Genomic DNA, 18,719 nt, shown 5'->3' on the forward strand with positions numbered 1-18,719 from the left:
CCACCCCCTTCCCAGCCAGCCATCCCCCTACATTTTAACTCCTCCCACTGGTTATTTGGCCACTTTCACCCCACTCCTTTACAATTCTGCCCGCTCTTCTTAGTTTTAATCCCATTCCTAGTCCTCTGGGTATTCCTTATTCTGGGCTCCCCCCTTCCCTGGGTTTAAACTCATTTTGCCCCCCCCCCCCGCGTTAATTGGTCCCGCCCCTTGCCTCTAGCTCCACCCCAAACGTGGCCACACCCCTTTCCACCTCTCTGGCCCCTCCCTTCCCTATGGCTCTAACTCCTCCTCCTTTGCCACGATGGCCCCACCCCCAGGTTCTGAGGCCGCCCTTTGCCCCTCCCCCCTCGAGTTGTGCCTGAAAGGCGCCACCGCTGCCCTGGGCGCTGGGACGCGGCGGGTCCCTCCCCCGGAGCCGCCCAGGCGCCTCCCTCCCTGGGCCGCCGCGGTGAGTCACGACGGAGGAGGCGGCCGCTCTCGCTCGCCTTCGCTCTGCCGCGGCTCCGGATCAGGCCCCCCGCTCCTGCTGTCGCCGCCGCCCGTCCCGCCGGGATCCAGCCGCCCGTTCGCCTGCCCCGGGCGGTCTGGCCCCGCACCCAGGTGAGCACCGCCTGCCTGCGGGCCCGGGACTCCGCACCCGCCCGCCCTTTGTTCCCGGGGCTCGGGCTGCTGGAACAAAGGGAGCTGGGCCGGGCCGGGAGCCGCTTGGTGCGAGGGAGCCTGGGGGCCAGCCCCCCACTGCCCCTGTCCCGGGCCCCTCTGCCAGACCCGTCACCCCCCGCCCGGGTCCCGCTCCGCCTGGCCTCCTCAGCTCCAGCCCCGCGCACTACCTTCTCCCCTTCCTGGGGCCTTCCCTCCACCCCAGGGCTGCCCCGGGCCCCCTCCTGGGGCTGCCCCGCTCCGCTCCTCACCCAGGGCGCCTCTCCGCGTCCCCGTTCGCTGCCTCCGTCCTCTAGGGCTCCCCCAGGCCCCTCCACCCCTTTCTCGGGGCTCCCTGCTAGGCTCCAGGCCCTCCCCAGGGGCCCCGAATCCCCCCTGCGCTCTGCTCTCGGGGCACCCGGACCCGCCCTTCTCGAGGCTGGTCTCAGCGCCCCTCCCAGGACATTCCTCTGCAGAGTCCCCCGTCCGCTTGGTCCTCCCTTACCTGCACTGAATCCCTGCCCTCCTCCATCCTCCCCGATCCCCTCACCTCGCTACTCTGCCCCACGCAACCTTCCCCACCGAGGAGGCTGATTTCAGACTGACTCCTCGCTGGTTCCGCCCTAGCCAGAGCTGCCTGGCGAGGTAGGCACAGTCGTAAACTGACTGATGAAGATGACACTTCGCTTTCGGTCAGGTCGTATAGCCGATAGCTACTGTCTCTGCAGCCTTTTACTCTCCCTTCTCTCTCCTTCTGCTGGTGGTGCAAAAAATCTTAACAACTGCTGCTGTGGAAGGTTGGGTAATAGCATGTGATTTCTGTCTGCCTTGAGTCCAAGTGGTTTTAGGCATTCATGGCTTTTAAACCCCAACTAGTAATGGATACTTAGTCACCACAGTCTTTTAAAATAGATATGGTATTTTGCTTTACTTCCTGACTGCTATATAGTGTTTCTGTGTACTATTAAACAGCTGTCATGTCCTACCCCAGAAGTGACTGCATTTCTGTGGCGGGTGAGGTAATTCCCACATGAAGCTGATTAATGTGCTTTAAAATCTTCAAAATGACAGGTGGGGAATAAAATTTTAATAAACAGAGCACTTAAGCTTACAGCAGTGTATTCCATGCAATCTGTTCATGTGTATAGTATGTCTTATAAAGTTACACCCAGCGTCATAGCTGTCTGTCTGGTAGAGACAAATACGGGTAATTTAGATTGAATGGCATACAGGTAGAAGAAATTTGAAGAGCTTCATTGTGAGGCTCCAGGAAGTATTTAATAGAGATTGAGATGGAATTTAGTTGCAGATAATGTCTGTATAACCTTGAATGTTAATAGATGTGCTCTTGATCATTTCTGTTAAAGTAACACATCATTGCAGGGTGCACAATGTTATGGTAGCCTTAGGCCTGAGCCAAAGGTGCAGTTGCAGTAGGGTTCTGTGCTTCCAGGGGTCTGTTCCTGTAGCACATGCATGCAACTGGACTCCCAGCACCGTCTATTCTGCTTCCACTCTTCTGACTTTGGTAGGCTTCAGTAGAGACTTCATTCCCCAGCTTCCTGTTCCCCAGTTGAATATTGAGGATAAAGGTGGACATCTGTTGGCTCATAATATATTTTTTTCTTCACTTTGATGGTAGACAGCTGCTTGTGACAGGGACAATGAATGATACTCGGTAGAGCAAATCATTGTCAGAGGCCAGGGAGAGAGAGGTATGTCAGTAGCTGAAATACTGTTTCTGCTCTGGGAAATGGATAAGAAATTAGTTTGGGCTCTGCTTGCCATCTAAATGTACTTTATAAACACATTTCTGGTACACTCTGAGGAAAAGTAAAAGCCACGTCATTTTGTGGACTGTATAGATACTCTGTTGTGGGACAGAAGAATAGAATAGTTTGCTCTTTTGTGGAGGGTCTTTTTGAGGATTTCTGAGCTCTTGACAAACTAATTAAATAAGCTTTATAATGCTCATATGAGGCGAGGCAAGACATCCCTTTTTTACAAATGGGGTAAGTGTGCAAAAACTGAGACACAAAGAAGTTAGGTGATTTGCTTAGTCTTTTGAGCTAATCAGGCTACATCATAGTTTTCAAAAATCTGCAGGATTACTGGCTTTGAATCAAGTACTGTAGAAAGTTAGACAGCTACTATCCTGTTATATCTAAACAGCTGTCTTTTCTGATAAATATTGAGGGGGGCACAGTTTAGTGTATATAAAGTAAAAATTACCTTTAGGTAGCCCACTAAACTATGTTGTGCATTAATTTCTCTAGCTTTGGTATTTTATTGCCAGTGTCTGACATGAAGTGTGTATTGATGGATAGCCAGTAAATTGTCATGGATTGGACGTGCATCACTGTAATTTAGTGTAAATCCACTTACTTTGAAAATAGAAATATTGAAGGGTGTGTATGTATAAAACTTTTTCATACTATATCTTTACATAAACAGACTTATCAACCACAAAGCTAGTGCCCTATTCTCATCCTTCCTTTTGCCTCTGCCAAATTGGCATAGATGGAACACAGTAATGGATGTGCTGTAGGAACCCTGAAGTGGCTTCATGATGCTATAAGCTTGAAAAAGTGTTTGCTCTTTGATATTATTTGCAGCATTTTTGTAAATATTAGTAGATTCCAGAGTATAACTTTAGCATTTGTATGTGTGGATTTGTGCACTCTTTCAGTTGATGTAAGCACATGTTAATTGGATAAATCTAAGCAGCGGCTTCTAGAATTAAAAAATAAATCATAAAGTGGCAATGAGAGAGAGGGAGACTTAAGTGAGTTAACTGAATATATATAAGCTGGCCATTTGAAGTGCTTGGGTCCTCATAAAAACTATTGTGAAATAAACTACTTAACAATGTAGCCTCATTAAAATACAGATTTCAGCTAAATCCTGAAAACACCTCAAAGTGGGCAGAGATTGAGATTTCCAGTAGAAACCCATTCAATATTCTGGGGATGGCACCCACAATATTTACATGAATCATGTTTGTCATCTTCCTGGACACTTAATTATTTATTTATTTGTTATTGCAGTAGCACCTAGGTCCCCTAGTCATGGACCAGGAATCCATTGTGCTAGGAGCTGTACAAACACCGAATAAAAAATACAGTCCCTACTGCCAAAAAGGAGAATGGAGCAATTCTGCCTGATAGTGATGCATGTGCTTTAGGACCTCATTCAGAAGGGAGAGGAGTATTTTTTTAAATATAAGTTTCTGCCAATGTTGAATGTTCATTACAAGAAATAATTGGTTAATGACTGTACAGTACTTCAAAGATATGAAGTGATATTTTTAGTATTAAGTAGTAGTATTAGGGGAATGTGAAAGGCAAGTTCTGAATGAAACCCATATACGATATCTATACATATGTTGTTTACAAATTTAATTGCCTTGTGTGACTTTTTTTTTCTCCCCCTTGTTGTTCCTAGTATATGTCATTCTGCACTTCTTGTTTTGCAAGGAACAGAGACAGGACAACAAGAAATTTTATTTATTTCCCCTCCCTCCCCCAACAACAAAAACCCTCTCAAATTTCAAATGCTTCTAGTATTAAATGTAAGTTCAAAACAGTATCATAGATGTATATCATATTATGTGGCAAATATAATGTCCATCAGGGGTTTGCATACACATGGTTATTCTTATAAAATATTAAAGAATGGTAGGTGCAAAGGAAACAACTTGTGTAAAATAAATTGGTCGTGGCTATTTGCTATGAAATGCTGTTGAGTTGCTAACATCTCTAAAGTTTCATTATCATCTGGAATTAGAACCTTTCTGTAAAATGTAAATCTATTCAATTTAAAAAAAAAAAATTCATTTATACATCCAATATTTAAATAGAAAGTAGCCATCTTCATAGACTGACCTAGTTTGCGATGCCAGAAATACAGCTCAGCATTGAATGCATATGGGAGGCAAGAGACTTTCAAAACCCACTGTTGAATTTATTTAGAAAAAATTCATTACAGCTTTCTTCTTAACAACTTTGATATCTCCTGAACATTTTCCATTTATTCAGATGCTGCCTTGCATTTCCTCTGTTGCAAACAGTTATCAGATTGGATTTCTAGCTGAGAGGTATCAGTAAAATAGCAGCTGTCACTGACACACCAGCACCAATCATGGAGTTGAGATGCTGGAACAGTGACTGATCCTTGTAGTAACTATTTTGAAAAACATTTCAAAAATAGTAGAATCCTTATGGTTATGCTGAATATTTATATAATGGGGAGTCAATAGAACAGGGAGATGTGCAGGAAATTGATTAGACAGTGAAAGTGTTGAGTAATTGAGATATTTCTGTATTTGCAAATGTAATACTTCAAATTAAAAACATGACCGATTAGTTTTAGTATTTAAAGTACTGTCCACTATGGCATGCTCCTCTGGAATGCTATCTGTGGCTGAATAGGCCTACTATAAGCCACAAAGTCTGAAACACATAATAAATAGAGGCTTACAAGAGATAAAAACAATATTTAACATTTAGTAGTTTCTACTGAACACTCTAAAAGAAATAGTTCTTCCTGTCTCTTCACCCCACAAGATAATTAGATTAATCAAGATCCTTCCTTTGTCCCCAAGTATCATGCAGAGTGCTTCTTACAAAGAAATGCATATATAAATATTTAGGTGTGCTGTTTAAGATATTATCTAATATTCTTACACCCTAACTTACATATTGCATGAGAACTATACATCTTTCATATTTAAGGAACCAGTTTTGGAAACCCATTGTAAATGGCCTCTTCTGTGTCTCTCACAAAACTTTGAGACTATGCTCTATTTTCTGTCTTTTCGGTTTTAAGAATTTTTTTGCTGAGACGTGAAGTGTGTGCATTAATTTCAGCCCTGATCCAAGAAAGCATGTTTAACTTAAATGGTACTATGCACATACTTAAAGCTAATTGAGCTACTCATGTGCCTAAGTTAACCACCTGCTTAAGGTTTATGTAGTATTTACAGGTTAAGAGAAAGCAAGGACCAGAAACAATTCTCCTTGGTAATTTTATAGAGCGAGCACTTCTGAGGAGCCGGGATTAAGTCTGGGTTTGTGTTGGCCAAAGAAATATAAGATGGTGTTGCATATTGCATACTGCAGAGAATTAGAAATGAGGATTCCTTTGTTCTGTTCACTGCTCTGCATTTGACTTTGTATATGATGAGTTGGACAAATGCTGAAAATACTTTGAATATCGGTTTGAATTTTTAAGCTAGTTTAAGTGTTTGGCTTTTTTGTGCCTCTTTTGCATTCACTTTCTGTGAATATTCTATAAATGAACTTCATAGACATGAATATTAGCAAAAAACTGAATTTAAAACTAATATGACTGGAAGCAGATTTTGTATTGAAAAACTAATCAATAGTATAAATCTTGAATTTCAGATTTTCACTTGACTATTTAAAATTCTCTTGGGTTGTCACATAAGTCACCAGTCAGAGAACAGAAATAATAAAACTTGACTTGCGTAAGTAACCAACATCACTAAATATTAAACATTTGCATGGGCTCTTTGCAGATTTGCTGCCCAAGAGTTATTTATCAGAAATTCTACATTTTCTCAATTTGTTAGAGAATACTTAACAGAAAAATAGAAAAATAAATTGTCAATTTTTTAATTATCTGCTTATCTCTGTTTGTCACCTTAGGCAAGTCAAGCTGAGTCATACAGAGTTTTCTTATCTTTCTATAAAATAATAAACTACCCTGTAAGAATGTTGTGAGATTTAGTGTTAATATGGCCGCTGCACTCATAAGGCCTGATTCAAAGTCCACTGAAATAATTGGGAGTCTTTTCATTAACTTTATGGGCCTGATTCAGAGCTCACTAGTGCTTTTCATTACACAAGTCCCACCATGTACTCTATGGTAAACATGACCTACATTTTTTTAGTAAGCTTTCTCCAGTGCTGCAAACTGAAAATACTGCAGCAGCAAAACAATAAGTGGAGGTTTTTAATTAAAATATGAAAGAATAATACCACCAGCACAATACTCTCTGGTATATACATTTAATTTTAGGTGGTCCCTCAATTATCAATGAGACAAATTTTGTTTTGAATGCTGATAAGTTAATTGCAAATTGTGGGGGAGTGGGAGGTGGGGTTGTATAGTTAGGGGATAAGAGACTGTGGGATAAACACAATAGTTGGATGCTTCTGCTAAAATGTCTAGTAGTGATATAGATACTAAAAATATATTTATTATCTTATAAGTTTTGACACCCAGATTGAGATGAGTTGGGAGTGTTCATATCTCTGAGCTGCTTTTTTTGGCTGTTAGCAGATTCTGGAAACTACTCATCAGTCTATGCAGGATTCGCATTTGGAAGATTTTCCTTCAGTCCTGGAAGCTAGAGTTTTTTTTTTTAATGAAAACTTAATCGGTGATGCAAAACTTACAGTTATATATTGATTCAGCATTAAATTTCACAGCAACTGAAATGCATGGGGCCCTGATTACACAGTAGTTTACTGTGATCTGTGGAAGATTTCTCTTGTATAATAGTACTTGTGATTACTGTCTTAACCAAAAACAAAACAGTATGTTATATCTAACCATCATTCTACCTAAAATATTGAACCTGTAATGGTGAAAAAACTTAGCTTTTGACCCTAACTACATCATTTCTGAGGGACAGATTATAAAGTTGATAATGTTCTTAATGGTTATAACTAATATAGTAACCTTCATCTAGTTTTTCCCCTTCAGCTGGGAATTTCACTTCTAGAGATGGTCTGTAATTATGCTAAATTGTTTGGGATATGCAAAAAGCCTGCTAGAATCTCATTGCATTTTCCCCCTTATGTGATATGGTTACACTGTAACAGTTGATCAGTAAAACCTCTTAAACAATAACTAATTTGAGAGCTCAAAACAAATCTCATTAAACACTTGCAAAAATATCTGCCTTGTATCAAGTGTGTTGGTTAATGGTCCCAGGGTTTCTGAAACACTTATTATAATTACTGATGTATAATAGCATTTTGGTTAAGCTGCTTACGTTGGTTGATCGGGTATGTACTCTTGGGTCTGTATCCCTCTTCTTTGCTGTGGGTTAGGGGTGCAATCTATCTGGTAAATGCTCTGCTTCAGATGCCTCTATATATCACAGAGGCCCCATCAGTCTTCTTGAAAAGTGTTTAGTGTTAATCCCTGACTAAATCAAACTTTCGGGACAGCTGAGCATGGAGTCCTATATGCAGCACTGTCTAGTTATTTTCTTTACTGATGTGAGTATATTCTCAGCCTCTTAACGGCCTGTCTTTTTCACAGTCTCCAATATTGGCTCCAATGCAATAAATTCCGTATTGATTGGGGCACTGTTTAATCCACTGACTGAAAGTTTGTAGGGGTTATTTCTTTACAGCCCATATGTTAATAGGTTTCTGCTAAGGGGAAAATTCTGTTGTCAAGCTAATGAGTTCATTGAGATTATTTCACAGTTTAGTGCTAATATAACTAACTTTTCACATATAAGACTGTGTCTAGGAAGGAAGGAAATTACATCCCTGCTTCCTGAGAAACAGGGAGCCCCTTGAGGGCAAGATTTCCTTCCCTGCAATCCCACCTTCTATCAAAAAACCTTATATAGCATAAAATTACGACAAATGAAAAACTACAGATGGTAAAACATCTGCATCAAAACCAATATGTAATTAAGGGTTTGTGTTTTGAATCTGTGGATGGTAGAAGTCCTACTTGTGAAAAGGATGACAAGGAATCAAATCCCTTTCTTCTCCACCTCTTCTCTCCCCCTTCCCCCCCAATAAATCCCTTTGAAAACTGGGCTAGTTCATTTAATGATCTAATAAACAAAATGGAAACTTTGAGGCTGTTTCTGCTGCTTTTTTAACAGAAGCTTCAAAGAGAGTAAGAAGGCAGGAAAATTGCTTGCATAAACTAACTATGACATTAACACAGACCAATTTATAACATGCAGGAAAAATATTTCATATGGAGTACATTCTTGGTAAGATACTTGGAGCAGGGGAACTGTTTTGCATAGAGCAAAGTATGATGTTAGTGCTATCCAAATAACCAGGGGGTATAAATGGTGTATAATTGTGGTAGGTAAATCATTAAATTGTTATAGATTTTGAAATCTAAATAAAAAATTAATTATTGTGAATAATGTCTGTTTGGCTTGAAATCTAGATCTGAACATAGAAAATAATACTAAACTAGTTCTCCACTAGTGCAGTCTTGAGTGCTGATGTTTTCTTCCTAGTTCACCTTCTGGCCAGTAAAGAATAGCCTAATGGAGCTGGAAATCACCTACACTTAGGCCATTCATACATATCTATATCAAGTCCTGTAGTATACTTTGATACATATATGTGGTAGGCTTGTTTTGATTAAGCTTGTGAAAAAATTACATTTTACTTATTCAATAAGTGTGTAGAGTGGCCTAGCAGATTGTCAATTTGTCCATTGTGACAATGGGCCAGTTCTTTATCGCTAGGCCTACTACATGGAGTTAAAGTGTTGACACCATGTGAATGATGGTTGCTGTTGCCTAGTGCTCTGGCTTCTGTGTAATAAATAGCAGCTTCATGCATATAGACTGGATTTTTCTGAAGAAAAGGTTCATAAGTCTTTAGACGTAAGAGCCTGGGTTTTTTTTGTTTTGTTTGTTTTTACTGCTTTGAATCTAGCACTTACTAGCTCTTGTAAAGCCTCAAGTGAAAGATCCTCTCCTTCGAAATGTGAGAGAATTCAGGGACAAAGATGACTAAGTCCATTATGAGTTATGTGACCACAGTTGTCGGTTTTGATCTCCATATGAATATTCATCCTTTAGCCCCCGAGTCAGTTTCTGAAATATGTTCCCTAAGATGACTGCCAACTGATTAGTACCCCAAAATACATGGGTGGATACATTACAGTTGCCTCAAGGGCATCAACAAGAACTTGAAGTAGGTGTCCTCTTTTGGGACTGAAGAATAAAGTTGTGGAAAAAATTATTTCACATTAAATTCAAACTTTTAAAGATGCGGATCTTTGAGATCCTGAAAAGGCAGGTCAAGGTTCTCTTTGTTGGAGTCTACAAGATGTGGAGTAACTTTGTGGTCTGCAGTTGGAAATCTTTTTTTCTCAAAGAGCAGTGGGAAATTATGGGGGTTGAGGTGGTTCACACAAGGAGATCTAGTTTCTTCATTTTGTCAACTTTTTTTGAACTGTGAAACAATAAGAAAACTGAATTTCAAGAGTTTACAAGAGTAAGGTAACTATGGGCTTCAATATGTTAAGTCCGGTCCCTTGAGAAATTAAGAAAAAGAGGCACCGTAACTAGTTACAACTAAAGTTCTGGGGTACGTCTCATTTTTTTTACGTTCTGTATAGTTTCTGCTAGGTATCTGTTTTCCTGTCCTACATATTTGTACTGTTCCATATAAAACCACGAATCATCTAATGTTCTTGCAAGAAGTTCTGTCATTTGGCAGAATGAAGGTTCTTTCCATCTTCTAACAAACAAGTACTAAACTATCATGATAAATGAGTCCTACCAACATCTTATTTTTCCATCTTTCATAGAATCCTAGAAATGTAGGGTTGGAAGGGACTTTCAGAATATGTCATGCCTGGGTCCCCCCCGTGCTGTGGCAGGGCCAAGTAAACCGAGACTATCCCTGACAGGTGTTTGTCTAACCCGTTTTTAAAAATCTCCAATGATGGGGATTCCTCCATCTCCCTTGGAAATCTGTTCCAGAGCTTAACTACCCTTATAGTTAATTTTTTTCCCTAATATCTAACCTAAATCTTCTGTGCTGCAGATTACGCCCCTTACTTCTTGTCCTAATGGACATGGAGAGCAATTGATCACTGTCCTCTTTATAACAGCCCTTAACATATTTGAAGACTGAGCAGAGATCTGATAAGTCGTCTTTTCTCAAGATTAAACGTGCCCAGTTTTTTTAACCTTTCCTCACAGGTCAGGTTTTCTAAATCTTTTATCATTTTTGTTGCTCTCCTCTGGACTCTCTCCAACTTGTCCATGTTTCCTAAAGTGTCGCTCCCAGAATTGGACACAGTACTCCAGCTGAGGCCTCACGAGTGCTGAGTAGAGCGGGACAATCAGTTCGTGTCTTACATATGACACTCCTGTTAATATACTCCAGAATATTAACTTTCGAGATACTAGTTTTATAGACTTCTTATTTCCAAATTAGTATGTCTTGGTTTGTTTCATTTTGAGTTAATATGATGATATCTGTTAACTTGGGCATTAGTTGAAAAATGTAAATCTACTTTAATGCCTGTACAAAATGCTTTTACTTAAAGGCATGTGTTCTGGGAGTGAATTAAAGTGCCTAATTCTTTCTATTTTCAGCATACCTTTAGAGATCCTACCAAGACTTGGCTAGTGTGTAGTAAAAAAGAATAAATAATTTGCTTTCTTACAGTGCATAAATGTTTATATAAACGTATTGACAGGAAAGCGTATATAATCCTAAATACAGGTAAATGCATAATATTTTTGTAACCACTGTCACCCCTTCCATCCTATTGTTTGCTGCCACTTGCGTCATCTTTTCTAAAATTGTATTGCTTGTAAATTTTTCAAGGAGGGTACTGTATCTCTCTTTTTTTTTTAATCCGTCTGTAAAGCCGCTAGTTTATTTTTGATAATGTAAAAAGAATTATAATATTAAGTGGAGTTATATAACAGGTATATCTTATTTACTCACTATAGCCTTAAATGCTTTGGTCACCGAGGGCAGGTCTATGCTACATTGGCACAGCTGCAGCATGTCCGATGAAGACGCTCTATGCTGATGGGAGAGCGCTCTCCCATCAGCGTAATTACTCCACGTCCACGAGAGGTGGAAGCTATGTCCGTGAGAGAATGCTCTCCTGCTGACATAGCACCAGTGTGGATGGCGCTTAAGTCACTTGGTGTCTTTTTCTAATGTAAGTTAGATTGAGTTAAGCGGTAGCGTAGACGTGCCCTGAGACTGAATCTCATGTAACTTCCCATTCTTTTGTCTACTCTGATTCCTATACCTTTATCCTAGGAATTTATTTTTCCCTCTTTCTTAAGGGGTTGAGGATATTTACAAAGTAATCCACAGAAAGGACTCCCATAGAATGTTCTTTTGCTGCTTAATGTATAATTACTTTTACAGATGTAACTCTTTCTCAAATTTGCTACTGGTCATTAAGATGAGCAGCACTCCATTATTATATTTTTGGACAATTTCCTGTTTTGAAGGTTTGTAGCTGTGTTATAAATATGTGGTTGAGTGTATGAGGACCTGCAGAAGACACTAGCTGTTGAAATGACCAATAGAATATTCCTTTATCAGCTGTTAAAGGTCATCTTCTATTTTATATTATTTCTTCAGAATTACATTGTTTTGGTGACTTTAGGATTCTATAGTCTCTCTTGCAACTTTTTCTGTTACGTTTTTGGTCATTTTTTAAGTGGTAAATGTGGTTTAGGTCTGGTGTACACTAAGACCTATGTCAGTATAACTGCAATTCTCAGGGATGTGAAAAATCAAAACCCCTGAGTGACATAATTATTCCGACCGAACCCCCCGTGTTGACAGCACTATGTCAACAGGAAAGCTTCTCTGATAGACGTAGCTACCGCCAATCGGGGAGGTGGATTAACTGCCAACGGGAGAGCTCTCACTCGTCAGCATAGAGCATCTTCATTAAAGTGCTACAGCAGTGCAGCTCCATCGGTGCAGATGTACACTGATTTTAAGTGTAGATTTGTCCTTAAACATGTGAATATTTTGTTTTGAATGTATATGAAAATAAGCTTTTGCTAAAGGATTTTTTCTAGTTTTAACAAACATTTTAATTAGGAACATGTTATCAAACAGATTTGAATATCATTTCAGATACATAATGTAACTTAAAGGCACAACAAGGCTGAGTACTTTTTCTGGAATTAAAAATTGCCTTTAAAAAAAAAAAAAGAATTAACTAAAAATATATGCTGTTTCATTTACCTTTATGAGGCATACCAGATACTCTACTTCATATGTTGCTAATGTGATAGTGCAAAAATCTAATTCAAAACATGTTTTTTATATGCCTAAATCTCAAGAGATAGGAAACAGTTGTGTAAGAATAATGGTTATGTAGCTAGAATAGCTTCTCAAAGTTCATGTTAGACCTGATGTTCAGAAGTACATACTCATCTGGGTTTTTCTTGCAACTTGCTTCATTAATATTTTCAAAGTGCTTTGAGATCTTCTCATGAAAGGAGCTATAGAAGTGTAACATATATAACCAAGAAAGGAACTTTTCCCAGTTTGGTTTTATAAATTCTCATGTTTGGGTGGCTGCAGTTGTGGGTTTGTTTGTTTTTCCGCCAGAGGGAGGACTGTAACTGCTTTTTCTGAATTCTGAATTGGACGAGACACTCAGGGACCTCTGAACCACATTTAGAGTTCTACATGAAGTGTAACTAAAATCTAACACCAGGAGTCCTCAGACTCCAAGACATACTTGAAGATAGCTCTGTGCCCAGTAAATGAGATGGAAAAAAGACATTCAGGAGTTCAGCGTTTACTGTTCACTTATAAATAGATAGCTGTTATGGGTTCTGGATTGTTGTATCCTTCTGGAAATGGGAATTAACGTAGCCTCCAGCTGCCTGTGGCTGAAGGTCAGATTGAATTAGAGGAAAATTTTGTAGCAGGATTTGTAGATTCTGATTCCTGATTTCAGAGCTCCAGCTGTTAACTGGAAAATCTCATTGTAAATCAACAAGGCTTTAAAGGTGCAGCGTCCCTCACACTTATGACTTGACCAGTGTGACAATGATGTCACCAAATGAAATGCTCCGTGGTGTAGTTGCTGAGGCCAATGGCTTAACCTTGTATAACATCACAGAGTTAAAGGGACTTCATGTTGGTTGTTAACTTATATTTGCATAGTTCATGTGAAACCTGCGAAAGCTAGGTTTGTTCAAGACACCTGGTCATTTGAACTTTTATTGTCCTCTCCCTTTAATGTAGGTCTCTAGATTGAAAGATGTCTTCCTATAGATCCAGCAAGGATCCAAAAGAAAAATATTTTTTGTAACTGAACCAGCTCCCATTGGGTTTTTATTTGTTGGAAACTGTTGGAAAAATGCAACCTTCTAAAGGACATTGTCAATCTACAACTTGAGAGATTCCCATATGACTGACATTAATACTTTAAATTATTAAAACGGAACTGATAAAACTTATTTTAGTCCATTATTTGTGTGGGCAGTTTACTCCTGGCCTTTTGGTCAGTCTGCACTATGCTAATAGTGAAATAGAACAGACTTTTATTCTTATGCACAAGTACAGTGTTGGTGTTTGGATATACAACATTGCAGAGGAATACTTCTCTGAAAAAAAAAAAAAAGAACCTTATACTTGGGGGGGAGGGATAGGTCAGTGGTTTGAGCATTGGCCTGCTAAACCCAGGGTTGTGAGTTCAATCCTTGAGGGGCCATTTAGGGATCTGGGGAAAAAATAAAAAATAAAAAAAAAAAAACTGTCAGGGACAGTACTTGGTCCTGCTAGTGAAGGCAGGGAACTGGACTCAATGACCTTTCACGGTCCCTTCCAGCTCTGAGATAGATATCTCCATATATTTATTTATTTTTATTTTTATTTCTATTAAGATTTGTATTAAAAACAAATATGCTTTTCAATCTAAAATGTTGTGGGTTTTAGTTGGGTGTCACATTCATGCAGAACCTAGATATGAATTGGAGGATTATAGTTTTGATTCTCTTCTTGGATACAAACTAGCTGTTTATTAATGTACCTGTTTGTGACCCAGATCTATAATGTTACTAAAGACATAATCAGAATGCTCTTGATGTTTTATATCATGAACCTTGCTTGTGATATTACCTAGGAGAGAAGCACCCTCTGGGGTTTGTGATGAGAATGACTTCCCTACCCCACTCTGAATTTTGAGGTAGAATGGGCAGAGTTGACGGAAGCATGATGCAAAGGGAAAGCTTTCAGTAACTGTTTGTTGTAATTGCTCTTTAATTTGAGGCAAGACCACTCTCAGTGGCAAGATTCACTCTACCTAAGGGGTTGTTCTTGTAGATTTAGAGATAAAAAATATTTTAATAAACTAAGTTTGTGTCTGGGCAGCCTGATTCTTCCCTTCTCCCACAACAACTCAGGATCAAAGACTTGCTTCTGAGTAGCACAGGGGCTTCAAGAGTTACACTGCAATTGACTGCCTTTCCTCTCCACTCTGTGCAGCACCAGCCACAAAGGAGAGTTAATGCTGCTTGCAGCAGTATACTGACCTTCCAAGCAGGAGCATCCTATGGAGAACACTTCCTCCCCCACCTGTTGCTCCTATTCTAGCCCCCCAAACTAGTATGGCATAACTCTCATGGAGCTCCAGCAGAAAAGGTTCTGTGGGGTTGCTAAGAGGAGGAGCATGTTGTGGAGCCAGCATTTGCCCCTTCCTGTGGCTGCAGCTAAGTTCTTGGCCTCTGTTCCATTTGAAAGTGAACAGGCAACTGTAATGTTTAATTTCTTCCCTCTACTACCAGGATAGGGTCTCCTATTTTTATTAGCTGCTTCTACACTAGCAAATTCTGAAAATTTTCAGAATTTTCACTATTGTAGCTCTGCTGGTAATAGCAACCATGGGATCACTAGTGTAGATAGTAAAAAGATCTTTACTGTGGCAGAGGGGGGTTCTTGACATGGTAGTTAACAATGCCTAATTCCAGTCTACATTAGCATCTCAGTGATCCTGCTTAATAGGGATAGTAACTTTTTACTGTTTAGGTGCACCCTCTATAGCCAAGACTTTAGTTCGTCCTCGTCACTCCCACCTCAAGGGGTCCAGTAGCTTTACTCTGTCACTTTCTTCCTCTCTTCGGGTGGTTGAGGATGGTACTGTTTTCTCCCTCTTGGGAGGGAGACAGCACATGCACGTAGATTGGTTTGGTATGGAGACAGCGGGGATCAGAACTTGGATGACAGGCCTCCTCTGCTCTGCGCAGTGCACATGTTGGGCCTTGCAGGACAGAAAGTGTTCCTGTGATCCTCACTCTGCCTCATGTACTCACTATGTACTTCAGGCAGAATGAGGAATGTAGTACTGAAGTGCAGGGCAGTTTTGCATATGTCCACTAGCCAACTTTATTTGCCATTTGGGAGAGGGTGAGAACATTTTCAATCCTGAAGCTGTTGCTTGGCAAAGCTGTGCAGGCGGCCTTAGATGTAGCCTACAGATCTTCTTCATTTATTATTCTGTTTTGTGCATCATATTAAAAATAAATGAGAAGTAACTGTCACTCCTTACGAGTGCCAAACAAGCTTTATGCTGTCCAGAAGAAATTAGATGCACGGCTTTGTGAAAGTGTTCACTCTGTTTCAGACTAAAATTGCTATTGAAATAATTGAACTTAGTTCCCTTCTTGTAAGAGGTGCTGGCTGATGGCATTGGAGAATGAAGACCTTTGTTTAGCCACAGAATAGATACAACATGGGCATTGGAAATGAACATTTTTCCATTTGCCTTGCGAGTTTCTCACCCTGACCTAGAGTGAACACCTCCAGGTGTGACAAGGCAGTTCATTCTTGATGGCCCATCCAGTTCTTGGCACCTCAGCTGTGACTGCTACTGAGGGTTTCAGTGGCGGTCATTTCTGGGATATGGACACTTGATCACTAGGACCTGGGTTGAGACTCCAATTTAACTTCATGTAGGCCAGCAAACATGTTAGGTCATAGCTGTGATTTCAAGTAACTCTCTCTGGATTCAGTTCTAACCAAGATCTGAAAGGCTCTATCTAGGCTTGGAAGGTTTAGATTTTTATCTTTGTGAAATTAACTGAAAAAGACAATATTCAATTATCTTGTATATTTTTATATTTATTATTTCACTAGACGGGAGAAATATTTCGTGTTGAAGATATTTTAATAAAAAGTAGTCAAGAACAATAACTGATTCAAAAGTATAGATTTTATATTCATCACATTTCGTGTACAGAAAACAATCCCTTATTAGCCTTTCCACCCCCAAAATAGTTTAGAATGTTTTCTTCTTTTTTCTTTGCTTTTGGGGTGGAGGGGGATGTGGGCAATTACCCCCACTAATTAGATTTTAATCCTTCCAAATCTGTCTTTATCCCATTCAATCCTTTGAGCCGTCTAGTCCCCAGTTAAGTTTTATTAGATTCCAGGACTCCTGTGGTACTATATATGACACAGTCCATGTTTATCTGTCTGCATGTCTTCCTAAGAGATGTTAGAAACTCTGCTTAAACAGCACTCTGTAAAGCTAATATTTTCTGATGTGTTGTATGAAAACATCTGGCAGAAATAAGAAAAGCAAACTAAGCTACTGTGTTTAACCAATAAATGAGGGTCCAAAAGTGCAGTGACCAAAGTTTAATTATAATTAGTGGGGGTGTGTGAAATTATTGTTGGTGTTTGTTTTCTCTTTTTGATGCTGATAAAGTATCAGCGCTGCTATTAAACTCCCAAGATGCTGCAACCTGGTGCGTAATATCTCAGCATGACTCCTGAATTCAATTTGCTGTTTTTTCTATGTTGTCCCAATTCAGTGATATTGCTAATGTTTTTCTGATTTAAAATGTGTTTTCCCCTTTCAACCAGTGTGATTTTTTTTCTTCTTCAGCTGAAAACCTCATATGATCTAGCTTTATTTACTGGGAAGTATTGTGATTCAGCTGATAGGGTGTGAGGGAGACAATTGGTACTATTTCCAGTTCTGCTGTGGACTTGTGCTGTGACCTCAGGTGCATCATTTTGCTAACTGTAAAACAAAATGCTCACCTGTGTGAAACACTCTGAGATTTATGGGTGTAAAGCACTTTATGAAAGTGGCATTATTTGGTAGAGAACTGTTCTCTGAAGAGGACAGTAAAGGGATGAATTCCAGATGCCTAGAAAATGTTGGCATGGGAAGAGTTTCCATTCTGTCATCTGGTCCTGCTAACCAACCTGAACTCTGCATTGTGGAATCTGTCAGACATGAAGTTTAGAATAAAAGGCCCAGCATAACCTTAACTGTTAAGTCTTTCGTGGAAACATATGAGTAAGCTTGGGGGTAGAGGAATTTTGTGTGTAAGCCAGAAAAATGGCTGTATTCTCTTCCACATTCTATTGGCAATGAAATTCAATGCATTTGATTACTCTTATCCACACCTGCAGTAGCATATAGTAAGAATGAGGCTTTGGATGGATCTCTTTCAGCCAAAGAGAAATTAGAAGCTTGCCTTAAAAGGGATGTTGACTGGAAAGAGACGCTCTGAACAGCTGTTTTCAGTACCTGTGAAATTGCAGAGATGCTTCTGTGGAGGGGGATGAACCTAGATGAACCCTCAAAGTATTTAATCTGTTAACTGAAGCAGTTGTCATGTGTTTATAGACCTATCCATAGGGTCAAGTAATTAGAATAGACTTGGAGCAGAATGCACAGCCTTCTGACCTTTCCCAATCTGCACATGTCTGCTGACCCACAAAAAAAGTAAAATAGCATAGTTCTGAGCTAGTATTCTGAATTGAACCAAATAATTACCCAACCTTGTGGATCAGTTGGATCTACTGGAACATTTAAGATGGTGAGCAAAGCTACGTGCTCTGATGGTAGCTCAGCTGTTCCTCAGCTGTTTAGCTAAGCGTGCTCTCTCATATTTTGGACCTCAGTTGTCATCTTCCTGCCCACCCCCAAAATATCCTGTTGCAGAGTATTTTTAGATCATATTTCTTAGGGTCCATTAAAGATCATCACTCAGGATTCTTAGTTTAAAAAAATGTGAGAGGCAGCATGGTCCAGTGGCTAGAGCAGGAACTTAGGGTACCTGGGTTCTATTTGTGGCTCTACCATGAGTTGCTATGTGATCTTGGACTAGTCAGTGGACCTCTTGGGACTTAGTGTCTCCATCCCACCTCTTAAAGGACAGTGAAATCCCAATTTATCTATTCCAGTCACCCTGTGCCCTTTGCAGACGAAGTGCTGATTATTTACAGAGCACTTACCCCAACCTCTCTAGCTCAGCGGTTCTCAAACTGGGTTGGGACCCCATTTTAATGGGGTCAACAGGGCTG

At 39.9% G+C, this 18,719-nt stretch overlaps 1 protein-coding gene across 1 annotated transcript in view; it reads left to right on the forward strand.

The window, feature by feature from the left end:
• Positions 1 to 383: 383 nt before the first annotated feature.
• Positions 384 to 18,719, forward strand: part of CTNNBIP1 (catenin beta interacting protein 1) — a 52,399-nt gene continuing 34,063 nt past the window's right edge. Inside the window, exon 1 of the mRNA XM_054009116.1 lies at positions 384 to 603. The gene's annotated coding sequence lies outside the window, so the exon portion shown is untranslated. The remainder of the gene's footprint in view (positions 604 to 18,719) is intronic.

Source organism: Malaclemys terrapin, chromosome 19 (genome assembly GCF_027887155.1).
Source record: "Malaclemys terrapin pileata isolate rMalTer1 chromosome 19, rMalTer1.hap1, whole genome shotgun sequence".
NCBI classification, from domain to species: domain Eukaryota; kingdom Metazoa; phylum Chordata; order Testudines; family Emydidae; genus Malaclemys; species Malaclemys terrapin.